The following is a 10,129-nucleotide window of genomic DNA, read 5'->3' on the forward strand; positions in this document are numbered from 1 at the left end:
TTTTTTTTATTATTGTTCGGGATTCATTGAGGGTACAAAGAATTAAGTTACACTGATTGCATTTGTTAGATAAAGCCCCTCTGACAATTGTGTCTGTCCCCCAAGAGGTGTGTCATACACCATGATCCCTCATTCCCCTACCCCACCCCTTGTATTAGCTCATCTGAAAGGCTTCAAACTTAAAGGGTCCTTCCATGGGCAGAACAGAGAAAGTCCTGGTTAGCCAGAATTAATTCCCTCCTTTTTGCCCTGATCTCAGCTAAGAACTTCATTTTTACCACTTTGTCTCTAGGGGGTCTGATGCTATCAGAGAGATGGGGTGATCAAGAAGGAAGGGGGAGTATCCACCCCTCTCATCATTCCTTTAGGCTACACAGAGAAGAATAGACACTGGCCCATTGGGGACAAGGCTCTGAGTCACTAGGGTGTCCCAAGCAATCCTTGAGAAGATAGGGGACCAAAGCAACCTTCTGACTATTAGGTGAGAGGGGAAACACTTGCATTTCTAACGTTCTATTGTAATTTCCTGTTTATCTGTCTCCTCAATTAATTGTAAGCTTTGGGAAAGCAAAGCCTCTGTCTTATTTAACATTTTTATCCGACACTTAACCAGCTCTAGTACATAATAGGAGCTCAGTAAATGCTGAGTGACTATATGGACAGATGGAGGAATAGATAAATTTTCACTCTTTTTTTACATAGACAAGGTGACAGTGGCTGCAGCCCTGCCTGTGAAAAGTATGCACGTTCTGCACCATTATTAAGAGAAACTCTGCATAATTGGGCTCTGTTGTCACTCCTAACAACAGAGAAGACCATTTTGCCTGTCATTCTTCAAAAAAATTATGAATAATAAGTTTATGTGGATTATTAAAACTTCATCTCTAAGAGAATTACACTGCAAAAAATGTAAAATACATCATTTTTCACACCACTACTATCCTTCAGATCACATCTTTCATTCCTGCTTCCACGACTGTCTTCCTGCTACCTCAATGATGGTAGCTGAAATAAGATGGAATAGTTAATTCTTGCATGAACAAAGAAAGCCCAAAGGGAGTCCATCCAGGAGCTCAGTACGTATCTCTCTATTTCAGCATCCTCACACCCTCAAGATCACTTCATGGGACTTCAGTCCAAGAAGGCAGGCAACATCTGTATGCCAGAGGCGTCAAATGGAACAGAGAAAGGCCAAAGCCAATGACTTAGGCAACCCCTATATGAGTCATTAAAGGGGCTTCATGTAAGACCCAGACAGCCCTTGCTTTACTATCCATTGGCCCCCCAGCTGTACCAGATGCAAGGAAACAATATCTTCTGAGTAAATCAGGGCCTTCTTACTAAAGAAGAAGAAGAGGATGGATGGATATAGGGGAGTTGGTCAGGCTCTGCCACACAGCAGTCAGATGGAAGCATTCTTGGGGACTTCATCCTCATGTCCTCTTCTCATTCTATGTTCACTTAGGGCAAACTAACCCAGGTCTTTGGCTTTCAAACGCATCTTTATTCAGTACTCTATGCTCCCTTTGCAAAAGGTTTTTGTTTTGTTTTGTTTTAACTGACTATTGGCCTTGGAATCCTGAACAAATGCTATACTGTGACCTTTCACTGGGACTTAGGTGTGCCCATCACCTAGGAAGGATCTAGGATCCCAGAAATAATGTGTGTATCAGAAGGCTGTCAGTAGCAAGGAAGTCGAGAATCGTGGAAAGGAAAAGGGCTGAGTGGGCCACTTCCTTATGATGCAGCTTCTGTGTTGGGGGTCTCTGGAAGCACTGTGAGGAAATGAGGAGGCTCAGCTGCCTGATCCCACCCCTCTCCCAGATTCCAGGGAGGCACACCTGGCTGCCTCCGAGGCCCTTGCTGCCTGCTATTCACTCCAGGGGCGTTCCCTGGAAACACATCTGCACACAGATTCCTGCAGAGGCCTGGCTCATCTGGAGTATCTTGCAAGCAATCTGGATATTAAAAACATTCAGTCCAAGAAGTTTTTTCTTTTATTAAACATTACAGAATTATAATATAAAGTTGGGGTAATGAGAACCATTCACATAAAATCCACCAGAAGAGGATGAAGATTATTCTGTGGAGGAGTAGAACTACGATCTTCAGGGAGGCACAATCTCCCCTCCACAAAGCACACACACACCAGACACCAGAACATTCCATTTCCATTCTACTTAAATCTACAATTTCTTGTTTAAGTTTCTATTCTATGTTGGATATTCTGTTAAGGCACTTAGGAAGCAAGGATATAAATTCCTCAGAGTAGAAAATGGTTCTGTTTTTTCTGAATTTTAGTAATGAAGAATTTAGGAAGATCAATTATTGTTTAGGAATAAAAAGGACATTATTTATTTTTAACAGAGTTGCCAGCATTCAATTCTCCTGTAATGCATTTTTTAGATCTCAGAGATTATTATCATTAGCTGTCTACTTTCAAGATTTATTTTTTCCTCAAATTTATTTTTATAGCAGCACCAATAAAATATGTTTTGTTAAAAATTAGTTCCATTTCCCTTCCAAATAATATTGGACTACATAACTCAGAAGTTTATCTAGATTTTTTTTAAATGAATGCATGTCACTTACATTCATATCATTCTTGTTAAAGGCATTGGGTGTTCTCAATTTTCTACCAATTTGCCTATTGATGCATGTAGTTGTCTTTCTGCTTTGGTGGGACAATATTAGAGCTACAAAGTGATTCTGATTTACTTATCACAAAGAACCATAAGAGAAATGATCAAAAAGTTTAAAGATAACACATGCAAGATAAGAATGTATTTTCTTAAGGCTCAAATTGGAAGTAACACAAAAGTAAAAAAAAATAAGTAACTTTTTTTCCTTAGAAAAAAATCTTTAAATAAGAATGTTTCTAATTAAAGAATCAACAAAGAGTTAGGAACGACGATTATAAGGGTTCCTGGAGACCATAACCCAAATTTAATGTCCTTTCTGCTGCCAGAATAGGGGTATGGGGATGAACAGCTGCTATTTCAAAGTGACCAGAAGTTTCCTTTTTAGGTAGGCGTAGACCTCGACATTACGGCTGAGAGAAGCTAACTCTTACTTTGGGAAGGACATGTTGTGAGGTGTCAGTTCTGCCAAGCTAAACCCAGATCATTTTCTGGGACAGAAGGTTTGGGATAAAGAGAACCTACAAATTTTACAAGATTATAATGAAAATGACTTGGGGAGAGACAAGGTTTTCTTCTCCTCCAGGCAAAAGACAAGTTGGAGGCCTGGACTGGACAAGGGCACACTTGCCTAAAAGAATTTAGCCAACACTGGAATAAGGGTAATGATCAGAGGACTGAGGCAGGAGATATCCAGGAGATGCCATGTGGTTGGGCATGATGAATGGAATCCAGGTCAGCCATACCCAACATCCAACCGTGTGTTATGTCCTGTATAGCGATTCCATTGTGCTTACCCTGTGTTTTGGGAAAATTGTACATTACTGCATTGTCTTAGCTGTGCTCTGGGAATTAGGAGTGAGGCTGTGCCCAGGTTTTTGGCCTGGCAATCCAAGGAGAGGGCAGCAGTCAGAAGCCATGACAAATGGCAAGAGCAGAGGGCCAGAGAGAGAGGGGACAAGCAGCCACTAGGACAGATCCATGACATACCTAAGCATTTCTTGGGAGCTCTCAAAAAGACTTGGGGGAAACCTGATGCAAGAATAACATTTCTGCATTCATGAAAGGTGAGGACTCTAGTTATGTAGGTGAGATTAAAGAAAGGAATGACCTCCAAGGTTAAGAATGTGAAGATATCTGTGTCATAGACTAGATAAGATCTTAAGAAGAAACCCAAATAGATGCCAAGACCATTTGATGAGAAAAGGATAGTTTTGACTTTTTTTTTTTTTAACAAAGAATGCTGAGAAACCTAGATAGCAATATGGAAAAAAATGAAATTGAATTCTTACTTCACACCTTAAAAAAAAAACCCTCAAAATGGATCAAAGACCTCAAAAGTAAGAGCTAAAACGATGAAACTTTTAGACAAAAGCAGAAGGATAAATCTTTGTGTCCTCTGTTTTGGCAATGGAATATTAAATATGATACCAAAAGCATGAAGAACTAAAGAAAAAATTAGATAAATTGAGTTCCATCAAAATTAAAAACTTTCATGTTTCAAAAACCACTACAGAGAAAGTGAAAGGACAACCTATAGAATGGGAAAAACATTTGCATATCATATATCTGCCAAGGGCCTTAACGAGAATACAGGGTAACCATAAAGTTTGCGTGCAATTTAAAATAGTTACACACAAATTTTATGGCCACCCGGTATATAAAGAACTCCCTTGCCAGGTGTTGTGGTGGGTGCCTGTAGTTCTAGCTAATTGGGAGGCTGAGGCAGGAGAATCACTTAAGCCCAAGAGTTGGAGGTTGCTGTGAACTATGACACCATGGCACTCTACCACGGGTGACATAGTAAGACTCTGTCTCAAAAAAAAAAAAAAAAAGAACCCTATAATTCAATAATAAAAAGGCAGATAAATCTATTAAGAAACAGGCAAAGAATCTGCATAGAAGATATACAAGTGCCTAACGCACACATGACAGGATTCTGAACACCATCAGTCATCAGGAATATGTAAATCAAAACCACAAGATACCATTTCACACCTATTAGGATGGGTATAATAAAAACTCAGATAATAACAAATGTTAGCCAGGAGGTGGAGAGATCGGAACCATTATATATTGCTGTTGAGAATATAAAATGGTGCAGCCACTTTTGAAAACAGTCTGGCAGTTTCTGAAATGGTTAAACATAGAGTTACCATGTGACCCAGAAATTCCACTCCTAAGTATATACAGTCATCACTCAATGTCTACAGGGGATTGGTTCTAGGATACCTGCCCCCAGCCACAGATACCAAAATCCATGGATGCTCAAGTTTATTATAAAAAATGGTATAGTATTTGCATATAACCTATGGATATCCTCCCATATACCTTAAATCATCTGTAAATTACTTATAATACCTAATGCAATAAAAATACTAAGTAAATAGTTATTCTACAGTATTTTAAAATTTGCATTATTTATATTATTATATTATTAGGTTTTTAAATATTTTTTTCCAAGTATTTTTTTTCAAGTACTTTTGATCCATGGTTGGTTGAATTGGCAGATATGGCAGGTACAGAGGACCAGTTTCACTCAAGAGGAATGAAAACATATGTCTGTACAAAATTTGCACAGATGTTTATAGTAGTGCCATTCATGATACAGAATAGTGTAAGTGATCCAAATGTCCATCAACTGATGAATGGATAAACCAAATTGATATGTCCATAAAATGGAATATTAGCTGGCCATCAAAAGAATCAAAATACGATTCATGTCACAACTTGGAAGAACCTTGAAAATATTATGCAAGGTGAAAGAAACCACTCACAAAAGACCACATTTTATGTGTTTTTATACTACAAAATATCATGTCCAGAATAAGCATCTCTCTAGAGACAGAATACAGTTCAATGGTTGTCTAGGGTGAAGGAGGAATGACTATTAAATAACACAGGGTTTCTTTCTGAGTTAATAAGTTCTAAAATTAATTATTGTAGTAGTTGCACATATCTGTGAATACACTAAACACCATGCACTTGTACCCTTTAAATGAGTAAATTATATAGTATGTGATTAATATCTCAATAAAGCTAGTACATAACATATATGTAATCTATAAATGTGGTCTAACTATAAGGTTCATGAACTTGCCCCTGTGCACTTATGTTGGCAGCACTATACAAACAGCTCAGTACGGTTTCATAACCTTGGTATGTCAGTGTCTCATAGCTGAGTTGTCGACATGTGGCAGTGTCTTGCTGTCTCAAGAATGTCAACGCTTCAGTTTATGAACAGACATTCAATTTCTGGTTCAATTCAGCAAGAGTGGAAGTGAAGTCAGGGACATGTTAATGCAATTATATGGGGATAGTGCCATGAAGAAAATGGCAGTATACAAATGAATTAAATGTTTTTCTAAGGGGAGAGAAAGTGTCACTGATAAAGAGAGGTGAGGGCGACCAACAAGAGCAGAATTACGACAGTGTGCAAAAATTTGTCAAATTGCATGTCCAAATTGTCAGCTGATTGTGAGAAGCATAGTGGACCAAGTAAACATTGATAGAGAAACAGGAAAATCTTAACTGAAAAATCTTGGCATGACAAAGGTATATGCAAAAATGGACCTTACAAAAAACCAAGAGCTCCCATGGCACTGTCAGTGAGGAGGTTTTAGCCAGTAAACAAACTGTATTGGAACATCCTCCCTATTTACCTGATCTGGTCCCCAGTGACTTTTTTCTCTACCTGAAGATAAAGGAAATATTGAAAGGAAGACATTTTGATGACATATAAGACACCAAGGATAAAAGGACAACAACTCTGACAGCCATTCCAGAAAAAGAGTTCCATAATTTTTGGACTTTTAAGGGTGGACCAGGCACTGGCAATGGTACATAGCTTCCCAAAGGGAGTGCTTCAAAGGTGACCATAGTGATCTTCAGGAATGAGGTATGTAGCACTTTTTCTAGGATGAGTTTGCAAACATAATTGTCAGACCTTATCTATGTTTGATAATCTTACTAAGACATCTTAGCACTCTACATCTGAGGTCTCAAATTTAGGCACCTAAAGGGAAATGCAGGTAGCAGAAATGTGTGGCTGTGACTCAGTGCTAGGCAGTGATGGGGCATTCAGTGAACCACGAGTACATCACAGCTGTGCAGCTGCCTGTGGACACCTGCGTCATGTGATGTGTGGGCCCTGACAACTCACCAAGACACTGGAAATCAAAACAAAAGAGAATGAAATAGCACAAAACCAATACTAAGTCGGGCAAGGAAAGCCTATCACAAGATTTCTCCTGTGGGCTTGCAGTTCATGATCTTTGTTCTAAAAGAGATAAGCAATAGCTAAAAGTTTGTTACTTTTCCTTTTACTGGATGACTTTTTCAACTCTCTCAAGGGCATGTAAATAACCCCCCACCCAACACACACACACTTATTTGTCACTTTGTCGCTTCTGGTACTGGTTATACCCTGGGCTGACAGGTTCATTAAAATATTCATTTTAACAAGGAGAGACTCCCACTTCTAAACTTCTGCTTGGGGCTTCACTATCGGCCTGTGCTACCCCAGCTTTGAGTTTGAAGTGTTCAGAAGCAAAATGGACAGTTGTGGTGGCTAGTCATTTCTGTGCTCCCATCACATCTTCAGATAACCTGGCTACATCATCTACAAACTCTCACTCTCTCTTCTCTGTTCCCAGCTGCAGCCCTCATTAGTGTTAAATTGATTTCTGGGGCTGCATTGCCTGGTCAATGGCCCCCGCCCCCAAGTGAGAGGTAAAAGGCTGCAGTCCCAGTGGGGTGCTTGTGCTTACTGTAAACCCATCCAGACTCCCGCTGTGTGTTTGCACACAACCTTCACCTCTTCAGCCGCCTTCCACAGGACCTGGCTTCACAGTAAACATTTCAACAAAGTGCATTTTGAGGATTAAAATACAAGCACCAAAGGGATACTTTGTAGTTAAGGGAAAGTAGGACATCCCAGTCCTCATATACTTAATGGTCACGGGTGAATACTTGGACTTTTATCTGAGCCTGTAACTCTATTTCTAAATTCATCTATTATCTAGAGATTAGCAGCATTAGCATCACAGTCAAATAATAAGACAGGAAAGGTACAGATAGAGCATTTAGTGCTTATATGGCACATTTCATCCAAGTATTTAAAAATTTTTCTTGATATTCATAAAACGTATGCCTTCACCTACTACCCCCAACAGCTTATCTGGTAGGTGCATGTTACCAGCTTGCAATCTAAGTAAGAGATGCAGTGGAGCCCAGGTAACTGTCCTCCCAGGGGTCTTCTTGACACTTAGGCATCTCTTCATTGCTGTTTTTCTAACTTCTCCAATCAATCTCAGTGCAAATTTTCATTTGCTGTGTGCACAGGAAGTATGAGGGAGCCATTGCATTATGTAGTAATTTAATTTTTTGAAGAGGATAATTCAGATCTCAGGTTTAAATTTCTTGAATGGACAGAGCTGGGTGAGAAATCATCTAGTCTCACCACCCCCAATGCAGATATTATTCAGGAGACATCAGGAGGGTATATGACTTGCTCAAGGTCACACAGATAGGTGATGACAGAGACAGGACAAGAACTCTGGCTGTGGAGAGTTGGGATGTTTTTGTTGTTGTTATTGTTGTTGTTTTGACAACCACTAACAGAGATGTGAAAATTGTGTCAAGGCTTAAATTGGTGAATAAGCAGTATGAGCATTGCACAGTCATGCATCACTTAACACATAGGAGAATATGAGAAATGCATTGCTGGTGATTTTGGTTTTGTTCATCGCAGAATGTGCTCATGCAAGCTGCATGGTGTAGCCCCACTACACAGCTGTGTATGGTACAGCCTATTGCTCTGAGACTACAAACCCATACAGACTGCTACTGTATTGCAGACTGTCGGCATTTGCAACACAATGATAAGCGTGTATGTATCTAAACATAGAAAAGGCACAGTAAAACAAAAAGTGGTATACCTGTATAGGGTGCTTATCATGAGCGCAGCTTCCAGGACTGGCAGTTGCTCTGGGAGAGGCAGTGAGTGAGTGATGAGTGAATGTGAAGGCCTAGGACGTGACAATGTACTACTGAGGACTACTGTACACTTTGGCCACACTAAATTAATAAAAAAAAATTTCTTCAATAATAAATCTTATTTTCCTATAACTTTTTCACTTTATAAACTTTTTCATTTTTTAACTTTTGGAATAACACTTAGCAATGTTGAAACACACATTGTACAGTTAGATAAAAATATTTTCTTCCTTGTATCCTTATTCTGTAAGCCTTTTTTCTATTTAAGTTTTTTTAACTTTTTAAAACTTTTTGTTAAAAAACTAAGGCACAACCACACACATCAGCCCAGGCCTGCACAGAGTGCAGACCATCAGTCACTGACCTCCACCGCCACTCTCATCACACTGAACGTGCTTCAGGGGATGGAGCTGTCGTCTCCATAACAATGCCTTTTCCTGGAATACCTCCTGAAGGACCTGCCAGAGGTTGTTTTACAATTAACTTCCTGTTTTTAATAAGTAAAAGGATTATATTCTAAAATAACAGCAAAAATACAGTGTAGTAAATACGCAGGATGGACATAAAGTTCGTGTGCAATTTTCTTATAGTAGTAACTTTAAATTGCATATGAACTTTGTGTCCACCCTGTATAATTCAGTATCACAATCATTTATTATAATTATCAAGTACTACGTAGTGTACATAATTGTATGTGCGATATTTTTATACGACTGGCTGTGCTATAGGCAGCAGCATCACCACAAATGCCTAAGTAATGCAAAGCATGACAACCTGGTAATGAGGATTTTTCAGCTGTGTTAGAATCTTATGAGACCACTGTCATATGCATGGTTTATCATTGTCTGAAATGTTATGTAGCACATGACTGTAATGGCAAAAAACACAAAGTAACCACCAAACCTTTGACTCTAGATAATTAAATAGAAGACCACCCTCACTCCTCTACCACACACACACACACAGACACACTCCACTATATACACACACACATATATAAAAGAGAAGACTCTCTAAGAATTCATTTAAGTTAATCAAGGTTGGTGGTGATATGGGCAAAGTGTAGAGAAAATAAGCTCAGCAGCTTCAGTTTGAGGATGCTGTCTTGTTTTGTTCAAGAGGTAAGCTCTGGATTGAAGCACAGATGTGTGGCCATTGATTAGATAAACTTTTTCAGAAGGGCAGGAATAATCTACCAGGACTTTGAGAAATTGGACAAACCATCCCACATGATTGTTCAACTCTTTTCACTCTAATTAATTACATGCTTTCCTATCAAACATCTGATTCCTATCTTGATTATCTTGGCAACTGGGTCCTGAAAAGATGAGTCCCTTCTTTGAATCACTAAAAAGTTTTAAACATCATTATAAATTAATCCACTAGCTTTCTGATAGAACATCAATTTCTTCTAAGTTTGGTTACTGTGAATCAGCCAATCATTTCTGGATAAGCTAATCATCATCTTCAGACTATGCAAAACTGAACACCAG

Source organism: Nycticebus coucang, chromosome 2 (assembly GCF_027406575.1).
Source record: "Nycticebus coucang isolate mNycCou1 chromosome 2, mNycCou1.pri, whole genome shotgun sequence".
NCBI classification, from domain to species: domain Eukaryota; kingdom Metazoa; phylum Chordata; class Mammalia; order Primates; family Lorisidae; genus Nycticebus; species Nycticebus coucang.